At 36.4% G+C, this 19,886-nt stretch overlaps 1 protein-coding gene across 1 annotated transcript in view; it reads left to right on the forward strand.

The window, feature by feature from the left end:
• SMYD3 (SET and MYND domain containing 3) overlaps window positions 1-19,886 on the forward strand; it is an 834,473-nt gene that overhangs the window by 406,590 nt on the left and 407,997 nt on the right. The window lies entirely within an intron of this gene.

Consider the following 19,886-nt stretch of genomic DNA (forward strand, 5'->3'; position numbering starts at 1 on the left):
AATGACCAGTTACAGCTCAGAAAAATGATCAGATATGATTACCATGTCCATGTTTTCTGTAAAAACACAAGTAATAAAAATAGGACTAAGATAGTAAAGACCAGGTTATTTTCATGTGCTGCTTTCTTAAATGAAACCACCAGAATATGAGTGTGAAACCGAAAGAACATTTTGGGATTTCAAAGATGGCTCAAAATCATTCTTCCCAGCAAATATGAGTCTGTGCTTTGGACCCCATGTTTCCTATGAGTTTGCCAGGTGCTAGTTGTGATTCCTGCAAGTACGTGTGAGCAACAAGCACCAAAAACAAGTGTTTGCAATCCCGGGTCACTGCAACAACAACAACAAAGTGAATGACCAAGCAACTAAATTTTCTGTTAAGCATATCCACAGTTTGACTTAGTTCACTTTCAAAAAATTGTGCACTGATGAAAATCGTTATAAATCGAAAATGAGCTCATATTTTAAATGCCCCCCCCCTTTTTTTACATTTCTGTGTAAAACATCTGATTCTAAGGAACTGGTCTTTTTATCAAAGGAGTGAGCACACCTAGAAGTAAGTCTGTGGTTTTTCAATCACAAGGCTTCGTTACTTTAAAAAGGAGTCATACACAACATGCTTTTCTAAATAATAGCTGTGCTTAGAGAATGACTCAGAACTATTTTCAGGTAGATTAAGTAATATTTTAGCTTCCCACTGTGAAACGACATGTGGCTACAACCACTTTTTCAGTCATGTTTTTAAGAAACTGTGGCTCTCCCTTTAATTGGATTTAACAAGTTAGTGAAAGGTTTAATCTTCTGAAATACTTGCCACAGCACTTAAAAAATACTCACCTGTAACTGACTATTTATTGTTTAGTGCTGTTTATATAAGGTGATTGACAAGTGGACTTTGGGGAAGTTTAGTGTTGCTTAGGGTATTCTGTTCTTCTTGACCCCCTCCCTCACTCCGTCCCTTCCACTCTTCCTCGCTTTCTCCTTTCCTTCCTTCCTTTCTTCCTCACACCTATTACATCCCACTGCCTGCCTCTTTGCCCAGGGATCACTTCTGGTGGGGCTCAGGAACTATGTCATTCTGGGAATCAAACCTAGGTCTGCTGTGTGCAAGACAAATGCTTTCCTCACTGTAGTATCTCATCAGCCCCTAAGCACCTGTTTCAGTCTTTGAGAATCAGTCAGGAAGTATCTTGTTGGAAAACTTTTGTCCCAGTGTGCAGTGAAGTGGAAAATAGTGTCCAAATGTTTTATATCTTTCTACAAATTTTAGTAAGATCTTATCTTTGGAGATTTTTAGTCATGCAAAATCTGCCATTATGGACAGTTCTATGAGATAGTTCCAATTAAATGAAATAGAGATTGTCAGTCAGTGTCAGCTAAATAAATTATGGTATACTCCTGTCATTAACAACAACTCTGACTAGAAGAAAGAGAAAGAGAAAAACGGATTCTTCACATTTGTTGAGGGCGGATATATTACTCTGTCCATTCTTATATAATTAGAAGAGTAAAATAGCTTCCCATTATGTGTTTGAAATGGGGAAATCTGTTATTACTTTCTTCTAGGGTATAATTAATCAATTTCAGCTGCAGTATTTCAGATGTTATGGTACAATGGAGTTTCATTAAGAACTATAGTTTAATAATAATGGGTCAGTCAAGCTGACATTGTTGAAAATATAAAGACAGGCCACAAATACTAAAAACACATTGTTTCTCCAATGCTACCCCAGAGAAAATTGAATTAAAAGGGGTGCGGTTAGCATTTTTGTGCTCTGCCCTCTGCAAAAATTTGCTGCCTGAGCAGATGCATTATAGTCCAGAGACCCACATGGAAGCATGCCAAAATCACAGCAGTCATGACTTTCCTGTAGACGTAATGGCAGTTGGACTTGGACATGCTCCTTGGATACCCCCACTAGACTTGACACGCCCCTTGGATATGTTCACTGTAATAACAGTTGAACCTGGATAGATCCCCCTGGACATGTCCCCCCTTGTCCTGCCGGATATAAAAGGAAAAACTTGGACCCTGAGGGGCGGAGGGTCCCAAGATAGTGACCAGAATAGTGCCTCCTGGTCTGTGGGAGGCTGGAGATAAAGCATTGGCGAGAGGCTTGCCTGCTTTGTGTCTATTCCTCTTTCTTTCTTGAATCTGGGCCTTCCCTGGCTCCCTCTGGCTGTAGAATTTCCAACTATTGCTCCCTGTCTCTCAGAAACCCCTGGGAGGCGGTAGCAAGACTCAGACTCCAGGAGGAATAGAAATAAATTGTACTTGGTTTCTACTGCTCTCTCTCTCTCTCTCTTGCTTGCTCTTTCTTTCTCTCTCTTGCTTACTCTCTCTCTTGCTTACTCTCTCTCTCTCTCCTCTCTCTCTCCTCTCTCTCTTCCCTCTCTCTCTCTCCCCTCTCTCCACTCTCTCTCCTCTCCCCACCCCCAGGCGAGCAGTTGTTACACATAGGCATCCCTAGCATCCCTGGGTGGATATGAGGCACCACCTAGCAACTGGGCCCCATGAGCCCTTGTGTGCCTTGCAGGGTCCTGGCAATCTTGGGCCTGCAGCTTTGCAGCAGCCAAGTAGCTTAGCAGCAGCAGACTTGTAGCTTATTGCAGTAACCTGCAAAGGCTTGGCAACCGTGCAGTTTACTGCAGCAACTGCAGTGAATAATTCTATAAATTTCTACAAAACTCTCCAATCTTTACTAATACTCTAGTGGGTGTACTAATACTCCAGCGGGTGTAGCCAACAGTACCTGTCAGCTTAACAGAGGGGTTATAAGTCCAGGCAAAGAGAGTCTTGCTGCAATAAGTAGCTTAGTAACACAGTTAGGAAATGGAAAGGAAAAATCTCTCACTTTTCTTGCAACTTAAGTTATTAATCTTTATAGAAACAGCTTGTTGTTAGCCCTGCTGCTATTTTATACAGAATAAAATACCTGTCCAGAAAATGCACATTTTGGAGAGCTAAAAAATTTTTTTCCATTAAATAAAAATGTCAGTATCATGATCCATTGTTTTCTGGGATTCTTTCTCTAGACATGGTTAAGTGATGTAGGTAGACATCTCCTCAGATGAAGGGATCCAAGGTAATTTTTTTTTTGAGAAACATAATGGTTGGGGGAAGTTCTTCTGGGGTCCTAATAAAAATAGAAAATGTTGGCATGCCAGAATGTACTGATTTAACATTTATGATGATTTCCAGAATGATGTTTTCCCTTTTATTTTTTTCTTTAAAAAAACAAAATTATAAAAATAGAATTTTTGGAATGCTTCTATAGTCCCAAGACCACAAGAAAACCATAACTACTAAGAAACCAACAGTTTTGGGGGAGAAAATATTTCATGCTACAATATATGACTTAAAATAGTGGGTTATGAGTCATTTTATAATTTTCACTGCTTTAAAGATGTGTATGTGTATGTTTATGTAATATAACTTTATTTCCTCCAAAATATACTAAATTCAGTCTTGCTTTGTTGTCTAACACACATTTTCAGTTTTTTGGGGTGATAATTATTTCGTATCGTGCATTCTCTCCCACATGACTAAGGGACAACCTGTACAACCAGTGGAACTTGCATAGAATGTCCTGTCCCTTTTCTCTCTCTACAGAAGCCACCAAAGAGAACTGACAGCACTAACCTCTTCTTATTTTGCTTTCACTTTGATGTTCTTCATAAGATTGGGTGCAATTTGGGTGTGCAACTGTTAAGAAAATAACAGTCAATGTGTATGAATTCACCATCTAGAGTAGGTTACCCTCAATAACTGTTCACTCAGACCCATGCATTACAGGCTTTGACAGAGATTGGGTACTTTGGGTTAGTTCTGAGAAAGAATGAGCTGTCCCTTGATATTGAAGGAGACAAGAACAATGAATATAGCTACACCTAAATTTGAGGTTGACAATGCCTGTTTACTTGTAACTAGTATCATTCAAGCTTTTTTTCTTGCTTAAAGATAAATTATTTATTTTTTTATTTGTGAAGGGTTGTTGGGTAACACCCAGCAGTACCCAGGACTTACTCATGACTGCACTCCAGATATTGCTCCATTACCATATGAAGTGCTGAAATCTAACTCAGATTGAGCACATGCAAGAAAGCCACTCTACCCACTGTACTATTGCTCCAAAAGTAAAAAAAATTTTTTGGTGTTTGGGTCACACCCAGCAGCGCTCAGGGATTACTCCTAGCTCTATGCTCAGAAATCGCTTCTGGCAGACTTAGGGGACCATATGGGATGCCGGGATTCTAACCACAGACCTTCTGCATGCAAGGTAAATGCCTTACCTCCGTGCTATCTCTCCGGCCCCCCAAAAGTAAATTTTAAATGAAAAAGTGTGGAATAAATAAAACTTAAAACTGAGAAGGAATAATCAGCATATATAAATATATATTTATACTATAAATATATATTTATATACTATAAATATGTATTTCTCTATAAGAAACTTCATCCAAAATAGGTTTTCTATTGCTTCCATATGAACAATGTCTTCACCAATTTTAGAACTTAAACTAGTACTAGTTTCGATTAAACAAGTATTTAAATTTAAATACTGGTATTCTTATCTTGCTTTTTGAATCTAATAGATATATTTACTAAATGCCAATGTAAATTTTGAATGCATTTACATTCAGTTACAAATTTCAGTCATTCAGCACTTTTAAATGAGATTATTTAAAAATAATAAATATAACACTCTACCACCACATACAACCCCTCCACACACAAAACATCAGACACCAGATTGTCCTGTTTTCCTCCATCATTTCTCAGCCCCCACCCCCAAAACTCCTATCTTACTGTCATGGTAGGCTATCTAAGCATTTACAAAAGACTTTGGTATTTGATCTTCATTAACAATCATTGGCATCTCCTCTTATTTTCTATGTATGTGCATTCTTCATTAATCTGTTTTGTTTGTTCAGTTTTTGTTTTGGGGGCCACATGCAGCAGTTCCTGCTCTAGTCCTCCATTTTTCAAAAGAGCTTGACTTTAGTTGTGGTTGAGCCTCACCCAGTGTCGCTGAGGGGTTACTCCTGGCTCTGTGCTCAGAACTCACTTCTGGCAGGCTCTGGGGACCGACCATATGGGATGCTGGATATTGAATCTGAATCAGCCGCATGCAAGGCAAATGCCCTGCCCACCATGCTGTTACTCCAGGCCCTAGATATTATTTGTAAATAGTTAAATAATGATTCATCTATTCTTTTTCTTGGGTGCTGGGGTGATTTCCACCCACTAGTGCTTGGTAGCTACTTCTAGGTGGTACTTAGAAAACTATGTGTTTGCAAAGAAAGACTTCATCATAAGCTCCGTTCCTTGAGCTGCACAGACACCAAGATCTCTACATACAGAGGTCTGATTTTATCATCCAAGACGAAGCAGAAGTCTTCCATACACCACGAAAGCACCAAGGGGAGAGTACATTATCATGCAAGGAATTTATAGTTAATCCCTTGACAGTATACTTCAGGGGTGGAGAAACCCTGTATCTCCTAGGCCAAGGGAATTCCCTCTGTAATATCCCCAATAGTTACTGTGCCTAGGCAGGGGGGAAAAGAAAAGAAAAGGAAAAAAAAAAAGGCCAAAATAATTATTTTTCCACATATTTATTTACTGATTGATTTTTTTGACGTCTTTATTTTGGTGTAGAGATTGAAGTTGATGTCTCCAATATTAATTTATTTTATTTTATCTTATCTTTCTCTTTCCTTTTGCACTCCGGCATGATTTGATTTCAGAATTGAGACTATTGTGTGGTGCTTGTCTTTATTGCTGTAGTGCTCACTGGATATTTAGTTTGATACTTCTTTCTGTATTGTTGTGGTGTTTCAATTACCTTTTTCTTGTCCTCTCTCAAACTCTCAAACTGAGGTTGAAAGCCTCTAGAAGCACTCCGCCCATTTTCAGCATATTTGACAATTTTTTTAATTTTTTCTTATTTTGTACCCCAATCTATTGCCTTTCTTTCCTTCAAACAAACCACATAACTCGAATTATCTAGCTCCGCCTCTCAAATAGAGGGGGAAACAAGGGAGGGTAACAGGACCAAACTGATATATGATCACTAATAGTAAGCTAGACAAAGAGGGGACCATCTACTCTAGCAGCCCGGGGGTTGATTGTGGGGTATATGGATTGTAGAAAGGGAACTGGGATGGGGGGGAGGACAAATTTGGTGATGGGTATTCCCCTGATTCAATGTTAATATGTACCTAAAATACTACTGTGAAAGATATGTGAGCCATTATGATCAAAATAAAAAAAAATAAAAATGTTCTGAAAAAAAAAAAAGAGTAAAAGCTGATGCAAGCTATAGACTTTGGGTAAAACTTGCAGTCTCAAAATGATTTATCATTTGTAAACTATGTACTCTGTTGGAAGATGTTGGTAGCTGAAAAAGTACATAATTATGTGGAAGGTGGAGAATGTAAGTACAATTTTTTTTAAAAAAAGAAAACTATGTGTTTTAAAATAAATAAATAAATAAATACAAAAGAAAACTATGTGTTTGAACCCATGCTTCCACGTGCACAACACGTACTCAGCCCATTGGCTTCTCTTTAGTCTTGTTTTTGCCATTCATAGCTTACATTTTACTACTGATCAACCAATAACAATAAACTATTAGGGCTCAGTGGAAGGGAGAGCTCCTTCACTGAGTAATGAATATTGCGTGTGCTTGCATAAATTTGTGGAGACCATCAATGGCCTGTTTAAAATAATAGCTTGATATGATTTACTTTCCAGCAAGATACTTGACCAGTCTCCCTTAAATTCTTTTAAACATCTGCTTGAAGAAATTAAACACTGAAATAAACCAAGGTCTATTCTAATTCACCATTGTTAGCCATTTTGAATTTTCTGCATAGCATTTTGCATATGAATGTTTTTTAATTTTTAGTCATAAAATTTATCATTTTTGTTTAACAAATAGCCTAAACTCAACTATGTGAATTCTTATGACATGAGATTTACTTTGTTCTTCATGGACACAGGGTATTACTAGAAAATAGAACTTAGCTATAGAGTACAATACATTTCTTTGTTTGAATATATAGAATTGAAAAATGAGAATATGTTTAAGCTTTCATAATACACAGTTGGAAATAATCAGTAAAGGTACAAAATGACCTAATTATACATGTTTTAAGTAAGTGTGAGATAAATTAATTTTTTATTCTTTAATGCATCTTGATCTAGTTATTTTTATATTCATTTTACCTTTGTGTTTTCATTGAATATATATTTTTAAAAATATTTTTCATTCCCTTGGGGGAAACCCTCTATAAATATAAATTTAAAAGGTTAATTTCAGGTCTTTGGTCTGTGAAAAATTAATTTTTCTTAGAAAGTTTAATCCGATATCAATATAACTTCCAATCAGTCCTTTGAACCTGCTGTTCATTTGGCCATTACTTCTTATTGATTAGAGCTTGTTCTTTTTTGCTGCTCATGAATTATTGATGAAAAATCTCCTCAGGGAATTTGGGCATTGTGAAGAGAGAAGATAAAACCTTTACTTTTATATGGATCCAGCCAGAGGCTTGGTGGCTACTATGCAGGCTACTTTCCTTTGGTTCCTGTTGTCTGAACCTTCCTGGAAACCCTACAAAGTCCTAGATTGCTAAAAGGAGATGCAGTAGGCGTTAGACTGCTCTCTGCACATTGAATGTCCTGAATACTTTAAAATGATTTTTCATCTGTCCTTGTCTATAAGCATTGTGTAAAATATTTAAACTCTTTTAAAAATGTAGATTCAAACATTAAAAGTATTGAGAGGAAAAGATGAACTGACCCAAACACATTTTTATGTGATTTAATTTGTTTTTTGTTTTTAGTTCCCAAAGGTGAACATCATTAAAGGTATTGTTTTAATACTAATACCATGTGCGGTCAGAGAAGTGATGAGACAGATAAGCACTCTACACAACATCTGTTCTAGAAGATTCTGTCTTTTTGACCACAGCTATGGAATGGATAAAATAAGAGCCATGTTATTTTTGTTCAGCCATATTTCAATAACTTGAAGACCTTTTTACACATTAAGGCAAGGTTTTATTTACTTAAGAGAAAGAAAGAAGGGGGAAAGGCAGAAATAGTCACATGGGATAATAGGAATCTCTTAAGCAAGATTCCCAAGCATATTTTTTCAAAATGGAATGTATTACAGTTTTCATGTATACAGAGGATAAACAAATATTTATGCATAAAAGGGGTTTGGGCATGTAAAGCCAAATGAATGTTCTTTTAAAACTCAGGGTAATAATAAACATTTGGACAAAAGTAAGATTTGCTTATTTTCAAATATGCTGTCAAATGTCAAATAAATAAACCCTATGATGGAATCATATACAAAATTTAATGGAGGTATATTCTTAGTTGATCTTCAAATGGAAAAAAAATCAGCTAAATGTATAATTCAGAACTTACCAAGACATGCCTGTTATTCTTCGACAGAATGTCAGTTTACTTTGTGGCTTGGAGAAAAAACCAATTATGCTCTAAGGTCGTGGTTGCTGAAGGAGTTGATTAGTTGTGCATCATCCACTTTAACCATCCTTTGATCAGGCCACTATATTGAGACTATTATAACACACAAAGTAATGGAAAAAAATACTTGAACTTTTGCAATTGGGAAACCAAGTGATACTTTTAAGAAACCCAATTAAGCTTAAAAATTGCTGCTAACCAAGTAAAAGTAAAAATGCCACATTATATAGGTAGAGAAGAAATTGTCTTATTGTCTTCTTAGACTTCCTGAATTCTGGTAATAAATATCTTCTGCTACTGTCTTCCCAATTATCATCTACTAAGAACTGCAGTGCACAGATCTCTTTTTATGCACATTGGGGAGCTATTTTAAAATAGATTATTAAGATTAAAGTATGTTAACTCCATGGGCTGTAAGGAGAATGGGAGTGTCTGTTAATAAACTTCTTTTCATAGAAATGAAAATATTCTGGCATTAAATAACTGTGATGGCTGAACCCATTTGTCAAAGCCTACTGGATCACACATTATCAAAACTTGGGTATTATGGACAATAATTACTTAATTTTTATAAAAGGGCCTCAATTTAAAAGTTTAGTGAACATATATGCTTTTAGAAAGTGAATTGGTTTTTGGTTTTGTACCTCTGTTTTCTTTCTTTCTTTTTTTTTTTTTTTTTTTTTTTTTTTGGTTTTTGGGCCACACCCGGTGACACTCAGGGGTTACTCCTGGCTATGCGCTCAGAAGTTGCTCCTGGATTGGGGGACCATATGGGACGCCGGGGGATCGAACCGCGGTCCGTCCTACGCTAGCGCAGGCAAGGCAGGCACCTTACTTCTAGCGCCACCGCCCGGCCCCGTACCTCTGTTTCTTATATTTTTATTTTACCTGATTAATCTTCCTCAATTACTTATTTCTTAGTAATACAAATATTTAAAAAACACTTGTTTTAGGCAAATCTTTAAATGTGTCTTGGCAGACTATGTACTACATGATGCAAGGGAGGTCTTTCTCTTTCTGTGTTTTAAAACATAATCAAACAAATTGCTTGGGATTTAGTAATGAAGCAGGCAGGTAGATAGGGAGGTAATGGGTTCTTTGGATGTAATAAAACCAAGATGTAATTTGAAGAAGTCACTAATATTAAAGTAGTTAATGTCATTATTGCTGACACATCTATACACAAGAACTGCGGTCTGATAATACTCTAACTGGCACCAACAGTGAAGGCTCAGTGAAGGCTGGCTCCACCTGAGCGAAGCCCATCAAAAACAAAGGGTAATGGTAAGGGCATGTTGGTGCCCTTATCACAAATGTATTCCAGCTCTTCTCCTGCACAATGCCATTGCTTTTATCTAGGTAGAAAGCCCCACATTTAGGCAGCTCCAGAGAAAACCTATAAACCAGTTTTGCAAAGGCAAGCAGGGAGCCTCCCCATTCTGGGGAGTGACCCACATCTTCAACTGACGTGAATTCTCTCAGCTCTCTTCGAATCTCTAAATAAAGTTGTCTTCATCTCCTCCTGAAATTCTTTTTTGTGAGGGAGGAGTGTAGGACACAAAAAAGCCTGGGTAAGATTTGGAACTGACTTTTCTTTCCTGCAATAAGCAATTCCTTGCTCCATCCTGAATCTATGGCTGCCTGAAAAATAAGGTGGCAGGGATAATCTCCCAAGCTGTCCAGAACAAGTAAACGGTGGTCAGGCTGCCTTGTGGAACTAGTGAAATGTGAAAAATGTACCATTCAGGGGTTCAAGCAGACTTTTATTAGCCCTATATTTTCCCAGCTACTCCCTGGGTGACTCAGATGGATAGAGAGGGAAGTGGTCTATTTCTCTCTTCCCCATTTCACATAAGTCGCTTGCAACAGAACTATCTGTCAAGGCCGAGGCATAGCACAATGAGCAGGGCATTTCCCATGCATTTGGCTGATCCAAGTTTGATCCCTGACACCCACAAAGAATAATTCCTAGCACAGAGCCAGGAATAACCCTGAGCACCACCAGATGTGGCCCCATAATCAAACAAACCCAAAAAAAAAAAGTTCCTTTGTTCCAACCTGATTCATTTAAAAGGCTCACTTACTCACTTACTACTTTATTTGTTCTTCTGTTGGTTCATTCATTCATTTAACAAATTATATATTGTCTTAAAATTATCCTGTGACTATTATATTTTGTTCTGTCCAATATATAGACCCTATATTCTTACTTCAGTCTTCTGACACATTTATTAGAATTGGTCTGGCCTTTAAGCTCTCTTTAATATGCTATATATATTTAATTCTAATTTATTGGGATTGTTCTGACATGGTAATTTGGGAAGATATATAACTCCCATATATGAAAGAGGATTTCAGGACATGAGAAACCAATTAATCTTAAGTAAAAAAAAAAAACAATTGCTATTGCCAATGGATACTGTCATATTTGAGCTTTCAAAAAATTTAATTATGTGTCACATGTGAGTTGATGATAATACAGTTGTTTTCAGGTAAGTGGAAGAAAAATCATTAAAAAAAAAAAAGAAGGGGCCAGAGAAATAGCATGAAGGCAGGGTGTTTGCCTTGCATGCAGAAGGACAGTGGTTCGAGTCCCAGCATCCCCTGTAGTCCCCCGAGCCTGCCAGGAGCGATTTCTGAGCGTCCAGCCAGGAGTAAACCCTGAGCGCTGCCGGGTGTGACCCAAAAACCAAAAAGAAAAAAGAAAAAGAGAAAATAATAGAGTACAGCAAGAAGCAAATTTGTGGTAATTATTATATATCAATGAGTGTTTTAAATCAGTGTCAAAAGTTTTAGTAAGCCTTTGTTGCTAGTTAACCATAGACATTCTGTTACTTTACCTGTTTCTAAACGTTAGGTGGCTTCAGATACACATTGGCATTCCTAGGAATGACAATATTAAACAAATATGAAGTTGTACAGGAATTCCAAGCACTGTTGCAGATATTGAGGCTTTAGAGGGGCATGTTTCTTGCTGCCAGGTCTTCTTTCCACCAGAAGGTGGAGGAGGTGGTGATGGTGCCTACATTCACTCCAAAAATGGTGATGTCAACCTAAATATTAGCATACCTGGAGTTTTGGTCAGATTGATGTCTCTGCAGAGAGTGGTAGATGTGAGATGAAGCAGGACCTTTGAGTGCATCAGGTATGCTTTGACAGAGCAGGGTCTTGGTCTGACCTCTCTCGAGTTTGCCAGCTTTCAGCTGCATGGCTGATGTACCCAGACTTTTTCACTGCTTCCTTTCCCTTTCTTTTGAGAACAGAGTGAGTCTTTGGAGCTGACCTGACTACTTCCTTTGTTCCCTTCTTTTCTTAGTCAATTCTTTTTTTCTTTTGTATAAAAGAACAAAGGATGATTTGGGATGATTTAATGCTTCAAGTAGTTATAACATCCTTTTAAAACAAAGACAAAAGCTTATTTAGAATATTAAATGGCCAGATTTGTTTTTAAACTCCTAGTATTTTTTCCTATTTGTATAAGGAAAATTTTCCTATTTTGCTAATGCTTTTTCTTTTATTTAAATTTTATGGGGCTAACACAATACTACAGTGAGATACTAAGAGTGAGTAGGACTCTTACTTTGCTGTGTCAATCTCCAGAGCCACATACGGTTCCCTGTGCCAAAGCAGGAGTAATCCCTCAGCATAGAGCCAGGTGTAAGCCTTGAGTACCACTGAGTGTTACTCTAAAAACAACTCAACAAATTAAATTTGGCATAAGTATGGACATTGAATCATTTGTTGTTTCATTAACTTTAAGCAAGTTTATATTTTCTACCTACTTATTTCTGATTATTAGCCTGAATGTTATTAAATTATACAAGGAAAGCAATTGATATTTCCCTGGAAGAATTTGACACATGTCCAAGGCAATTAATTTATGACCTGTCATTAGAGCATGTTTAAGCTCCAAATTGTGATAATTTCTAAAATTCAAATATGGTATTTCATTAGACCATTTGGTATTAATTAAAACTTTTTTGTATTGACTGTGTTTACAGGTGTTACACCTAACATTAAGTACAGAAGGAAGAATGGGATGCATAAAAAGTTAGAGAAGTAGTAATGAATACACTTGCATAGTATAATTTCAAGTGAGAGGAGTTTGTGTAGCTCTTACAGCACACTTTAACCTTAACCAAAGGATGAGATAGTAGCTGATCCAGCACATGTGCCCAATTTTCTTTGTGGTTTAACTGAACATTTTTTTTCTAGAATGTAATTTTTTGCTTGGCTTAATATGCAAACAAGCCAACCTTTGTAATGCTTGATTGGAAAGTTAGTCATTAAGAGGGAGTGGGAAAAAAAGAACAGTATTTAAACCTATTTCAGTTACATATATGTATAGAAGTAAATGAAAAGTTCTATATAGTTACTATATCCTTCTAGAAGTCAGAGACATATATGTCTCTTTTGTAGAGATGCTACTTATAATTACAGTAATTATTGTGTGTGTGTGTGTGTGTGTGTGTGTGTGACACCTGACACTGTTTAGGGCTATTTCTGGCCCTGTGATTGCAGTTCACTCTAGGCTGTGTTTGGGAGATGTGGATATTCTGCATGTAAAGCATATGCTCAGCCTGTTGTGCCATCTCTCTGGCCCAAAAAGTAGTTCTTAATATTTTGTTTGTTTCTCCTAAATTCTTTCAAGATAATGTTAAAAGCTAAGCTCATACACATATCCATATAAAATCTGCATACAATCTCAAATATTCTTAAATTTATAATAACACTACTGGGTGTTAGGACCATACTTATAGTCTATGTTAATTTGTCTTATGAAAATTACATTAATATGCATTTTAAATCTTTGCCCATAACATTTATATAGTACCTAAATTATTAATGATAATAAATAATTGAGCTGAGCTGAACACATATATGGTTATCTCATGGTTTATATGAAAAGCTCAAATTTAAATGTCATAATGAAGTTTAGGTTGGAATATGCTTTTGGAGTGCTTTTTCTAAAATAAAATATTTTCAACTAAAGCTCTTCCTCTGAAAATGTCAGTCATATGCCACTTCTATAAGAAAGGTAAGAAAATAAAAACATTTTTAATGTAATATAGCATGTGGCAAAGTGAACTGACATGCTTTTGAAGTTAGGTAGGGGATGTGGTTTGTAAAGGAAAATTGAAATGTCATTTTATCTGAAGGTTCGCAAGTCATTTCCTCAGGGCTGTCTGTGCCTATGTTTGGAAATGGGTTCTTCTAATCCAAATATCATGGATTTTTAAAATAACTGCTCATAGTAATAATATATCCCCTTTTCAGGTACTTTTAACCTATAAGTGGAAAATAATTAATTATGAAGCTAAATGTAAATTAAGTTAGGATGTAATTTTAATGTCAATAATACATCCAAGTGTCAGTTGTTAACTTAGCTCTGTCTATTAAAATTGTCAACCATAAGTATATTGTGAGCATGTGACCCAAATTGAATTTAAAAATGTTTGATAAAGGGATAGAGCAGAGCATGGTGAGAGTTAGATGGAGGCCTTGGGGCATTAATATAGGGGACTCAGACACTAGTGGTTGGTTTGGAGTTGAAGCATTATATGCCTGAAATTCTTTTGTTAATTGTAAATCATGGTACCTAAGTAAAAATTTGGAAAGAAAATAATACCAAAAATAAATAAATAAGAAATGAAACTATTTACTATGAAAGTAAACCATTACAAATAATAAATAAAATTGTGTATATGTTAAAGTAATCTTTTTTTTTTTTTTTTTTTTTTTTTTGGATTTTGGGTTATACCCGGCAGCGCTCAGGGGTTACTCCTGGCTCTATGCTCAGAAATCTCTCCTGGCAGGCTCAGGGGACCATAATGGATGCCGGGATTCGAACCACCTACCTTCTGCATGAAAGGCAAACGCCTTGCCACCATGCTATCTCTCCGGCCCCTAAAGTAATTTTTTGCATCTAATATTTTTCAAAGCTCTCCACCACAAATACCATTCCCATCACCATAAGAACTAGTTTACTCATTCCTCCTATTCTTTCTCCCTTTTCCTCTGATAACCACTGTAGTTTTCTTTAAGCTTATCAGCTTTACTTTCTTCTAGTCAATTTGCTTTAGTAATTAATATTCAGTATATGAAGAAGATCATCTAAGAATTAAATTTTATTTTCTTACCTTTCTCACTTAGCATAGTCACGTCAGATTCTGGTTATTTCCCCACACGCATACTTTTTCAATTGCAGGGCAGATTTCAGTGAGTATATGTAGCACAGCCTCTTTATCTAGTAACGAGTTGATAGGCATTTGTCTTAATTTCTTATTTGGTTGTTATAAATAATGCTGTGAACTCGCTTGTGCAAATATGATTTCACATTTATTTGATCATATTGTTCTATCATATGGAATTTCAATTTATTTTGTTGGTTATTAATTTGTAAATCTTATTTTTATTTTATAGGGGTAGGCCTGGGCTACAATCAGTAGTGCTTACTCAGGGAATACTCCTGGCTCTGTGTTCAGGAATCTGGACTGTCTGCAGTGCTAGGCATCAAGCAGGTCTGCAGGATGTAAGGCAAGCAAGCACCTTAACCTCTTTCCTACGTCTGGCTCTAAATTTTTATTTTTAAAGGAGTCTTCATATTATTTTCTATAGGCACTGCTCCTGAAAACAAAGTTAATTTCTTCCACATCCTGACCAGTACTTTTTTCAATTTTATTGGTAATGGTTATTCTTTTTTCTTTTTTTAAGCTTTATGATTGATTGATTGATTGATTGGTTTCTGGGCCACACTTGGCATTACTCAGGGGCCACTCCTGGCTCTGCTCTCAGAAATTGCTCCTGGCAGGCTGGGGGACCATATGGGATGCCGGGAACTGAACCAGGTCCCTCCGGGGTCGGCCACATGAAAGGCAAATGCCCCACTGCTGTACTATCTCTCTAGCCCCAGTAATTGTAATTCTTGCAATGTGAAGTGACAGCTATTTTTATTAGCATTTTTCATCATTAATAAGTGAACACTTTTTCACATTTCTGAGGGCCATCTGTAGGTGTTCTTTGGAGAAGTGTATATTCTTTCCTTTTTTAAAATTGTGTTTGCTTGCTTTATTGTTGAATTGTTGAGTTTTGTGTATACTTTGGAAGTTAGCCCCTTGTCATATTATGATATGCAAATATTTTCTCTCATTTTTAAGCTTGCCTTTTTGTTTTTAATGTTAGATTCATTGAATGTGTAAATGATTTTTTGTTTGCTTACTTACTTGTTAGGTTTTGGGTCATAGCCAGTGGTGCTCACAGCTTATTTCTGGCTCTGCTCAAGAATCACTCCTGGTGAAGCTCAGGGAACCATATGTAGTGCCAGGAGATCAAACCTGATTTGGCTACATGAAAGGCAAGCACCCTACCCTACTCTATTGCTCCAGCCCCTGACAATGTAAATGCTTTTGATATTGTTATAGTCAGTTTTATTCTGCTTTTGTTTCCCTTGCATTGGAGTTTAATATTTTAACACATCTGATCATTATCTTATAATTTATCACTTATAATTTCTCTTTGTATTTTATGGATTAAGTATGGCATTTAATGTAATTTATTCTGAATTTAATTTTGTGTATGTTGTTAGTAATCTATATTGAAAGGGACTTTTTTTGTTTTTTTTTCTAGCACTTTTTCTTCTTGTAAACTGAAATTAAAGAAGAGAAAATCATTATTCTAGTACAGTAGTAGGAAAGAGGGCATTTTAAGCAACTCCTTGTAAATTTAATCATTGCTAAAATAAGCATTATTTTTTGAAAACCTGTGTGTGGTAGGGATACAAAGGAACCAAAAGCAATAATGAATAAAGGAATTTGGAAAATATTCATGGGAAAAAATAGGATTGGAGAGATAGTACAGGGTTTACTCTACATGCCTTGCATAAACTGACCCTTATTTGCTCTCTCATATTTGATGTCATATGGTTCCCTTGAAGATACCTGGAGTAAAGACCTTGAGCACAGAGCCAAGAGTAAAGTCCTTAGCATGATTAGGCATGGCCCACCCCTAAATAAACCAGAAATATAATAGTAAGTATAGACTATGTTTGATATTGAATATCATTGGTAGCTAATTGGAAAGCTGCTCAAGAGAACTAGAATGGATGGATTCTTGGAAGGAATTGTCTGTGTACCTCAGTATGTGATTTCTGCAGTGTGTTGAGAATAGGGGACTGAAAAAAATGAGACAATGAAATATGATTGTGGAGGTAGTCCTTTTAGGTTTTAAAAATAATTTCACTGTAGCCGAAATGATAATACTTTGGGTAGGAAACTTACCTTATATGTGACTAACCAGGCTTTTCCTCCTGGAATCCCATACCTACCAATAGTGATACTGTAGTACAGAGCTAAGAGTAAGCTCTGATCATTGCCAAGTGTGCCCCCCAAAACAAAAACACAAATTTTAATAAAATCATTTTATTCAAGTACATAATTTTTCATGAGTAGTGTTCTTCCAGTCTGTTTATATTTTCTTTTCTGTTTCTTAAATTAATAACATTGGTTTGACATTCTATAGTTTGTAGATATATAACCGTGTAAATAAAAATTTGTATAATGCTACATTCTTCATTACCAGAACTTTAATTCCATCCATCACCAAATAGTGAACTTCTCTTATTTATTATTTTAATTGCTTTTTAATTTTTTTGTTTCTTTTATCTAATTTAGGGAGTAAAATCAGTAGTTTTCCCATTTGATTAATTTCACTGATTTCCTCTAATCTGAACCATGATTACAAATGATAGTTTCATCTTTTTTTTAAATAGAAGAATAGTATTCCATTGTTGGCCTATACCCAATCATTTTCATAGTCTTTTATTGATGAACACTTAAGTTATTCCTCTCTCTTGTTTTCTTTTTTGTTCATGCTGCAATGAATCTAGTGTTCTACAAAGTTTTCTGAATCAGTGTTTTCATATTCATCAAGATAAATATCTAGAAGTAGCATAGCTGAATCATCTGATATTTTTATCTTTAACTATTGAGTGTTCTCAATAAAAAGGTTTTTTTCCTCTGTTGACTGTTCCAGTTTGTATTCCTTGATTATGGGACTTTTGGATTTCTGGAATAAATTTTGAATTTATTATATAGTAAACAGGGAGATGTTGAAAGCTTCTAAGCAGGGGAAGAACATAATTACGATGATTTAGAAAGATATTTCTGGTAATAGTATCAAAGAATAGATTAAAAAGTCAAGGGTCTGGAGAGGAATCCAGCTATCAGCCATTGCAATAGCTCAGGCAGGAGGAATGGAAATGAAAATTGGTCTCTTTCAAAAAGGTCAGTTCCATCTGCAGTGCCGTGAGTGACACATTTACTGCTGCTTTTCATCCGAACAGCCTATTTTTCATGTGATTAGAAAGAGATTAAAATTCTATTATGTGGAGAGTAAAAGCTGGATTTTTGAAGACAAAAATTGCACTATTTTCAGTTAAGTTTACTAACTTGTTTTTAAATTTAAAAAATATAGGTTGTAATTTTCAGCGAGCAATGCAGCTTTGAATTTTAAAAGGGCATTCGCTCCATTAGAATCAGCAATTTTTTTGCCACAAATTGATCTTCCTATAGGAGGTGATCAATCGCTGAGAATAATCTGTTTTAAATTTGGGGGCTCTTGGGCCCGGAGATATAGCACAGCGGTGTTTGCCTTGCAAGCGGCCGATCCAGGACCAAAGGTGGTTGGTTTGAATCCCGGTGTCCCATATGGTCCCCCGTGCCTGCCAGGAGCTATTTCTGAGCAGACAGCCAGGAGTAACCCTGAGCACTGCCGGGTGTGGCCCAAAAACTAAAAAAAAAAAAAAAAAAAAATTTGGGGGCTCTTAAGTGACAATACAGAAGTAGTAGTTGGGAATAGGAATTCAATTTAAGGATATTCCACCTCTCTTGTGGCTACCTCCTAGGGAGAGAACATAAATTTAAAAAAGCCAGACAAGTTTGAAGTGCTTTTGGTAATAATTTTATCCATCTGTTAAGTACTAAAACTTTTTTTTATCATAAATTCCCATGATGAGTATTATTCACTCAAAAAGTATGAATGCTGCGATGCTAGAAAAACCTTTCTCTTGGTAGCTGGCTGTGATCAGCTTCTACAGAGACCATCTTCTCTTGTTACATCTTCCCATATTATTTTCAATTTAACTCATGATGGATCCTAGCATTACTGAATGCTCTTGTTTCCTATTCACTTTACCTTTAAAGAAGAATATATTTGACTACATGGAGGCCAGAGTGGTGTCGCAGTGGTAGGGTGTTTGCCTTGCATGTGGCTGACCTAGGACGAACTGTGGTTCCATCCCCCAGTGTCCCATATGGTCCCCAAAGCCAGGAGCGATTTCTGAGCGCAGAGCCAGGAGTAAACCCTGAGCGTCACTGGGTGTGGCCCATAAACAAAAACAAATAAAAGAGTATACTTGACTACAGTTAATACATTACATTTAAAAAGTACTTGAGATCGGGGCCAGAGTGATTGATAGCACAGCGGTAAGGCATTTGCCTTGCAAACGGCCAGCCTGGAATAGACCCAGGTTCAATTCCTGGCACCCCATACAGTCTCCCGAGCCTACTAGGAGCGATTTCTGAGCCAGAGCCAGGAGTAACCCCTGAAGGCCACAGGGTGTGGCCCCAAAACAAAAAACCAAAACCAAAACAAAAGTCAATTGAGATTATTCAGTGAAGGGCATGCTTAAGAAATATATTTTGCAATGGGTTATGATTTGATGTCCAGAATTTAGTTAGTACAATCTTCAACATATCTGCTGAAAAGTGCTGTGGAGTTTTAATTTTCATTTTTAGAAGAGAAAGAGAGAAAAAGATTCAGAACTTCATCAAACCTGAGAGAGAGAGAGAGAGAGAGAGAGAGAGAGAGAGAGAGAGAGAGAGAGAGAGAGAGAGAGAGAGAGAGAGAGAGAGAGAGATCCAGAACTTCATCAACTCTGATGGTGAAATTATTCATCTTATGTGAACAGATGACTCCTTCCCTGGCAGCCTCTTTGGAAACCCCAAGAGAGTCCCCTGACACATTTTCCTTTTCCTTATGTGCACAAGCACTTTATTCAGGTTTGATTAAATGGCAAAATAATAGCTGCAGACTGTCATTGTTCCCTTTGGTCTAGTTTGAATAGTGAACAAACTGCAGAAGATGGTGTGAGTTGAATGGAAACAGCACTGAATGTCAAAAGGTTACTCCCTTGAAGATAGTTTGACCAAATGAGAAAACATAAATTGGCACCTTGGTAGTTGAGAAAAACTGTTATACTTCTTTGGTCTACATTTTCATTCTACCACAGTGAATGAATAATAATTTCCTTTGTCTCATGGAATTTTTAAGGAAAAAATCTTTTTTTTTTGTTTTAAAAGTGTTAAGTCAACAGCTATCTATTAAA

This window comes from Suncus etruscus, chromosome 7 (genome assembly GCF_024139225.1).
Source record: "Suncus etruscus isolate mSunEtr1 chromosome 7, mSunEtr1.pri.cur, whole genome shotgun sequence".
In the NCBI taxonomy this organism is placed as follows: Eukaryota; Metazoa; Chordata; class Mammalia; order Eulipotyphla; family Soricidae; genus Suncus; species Suncus etruscus.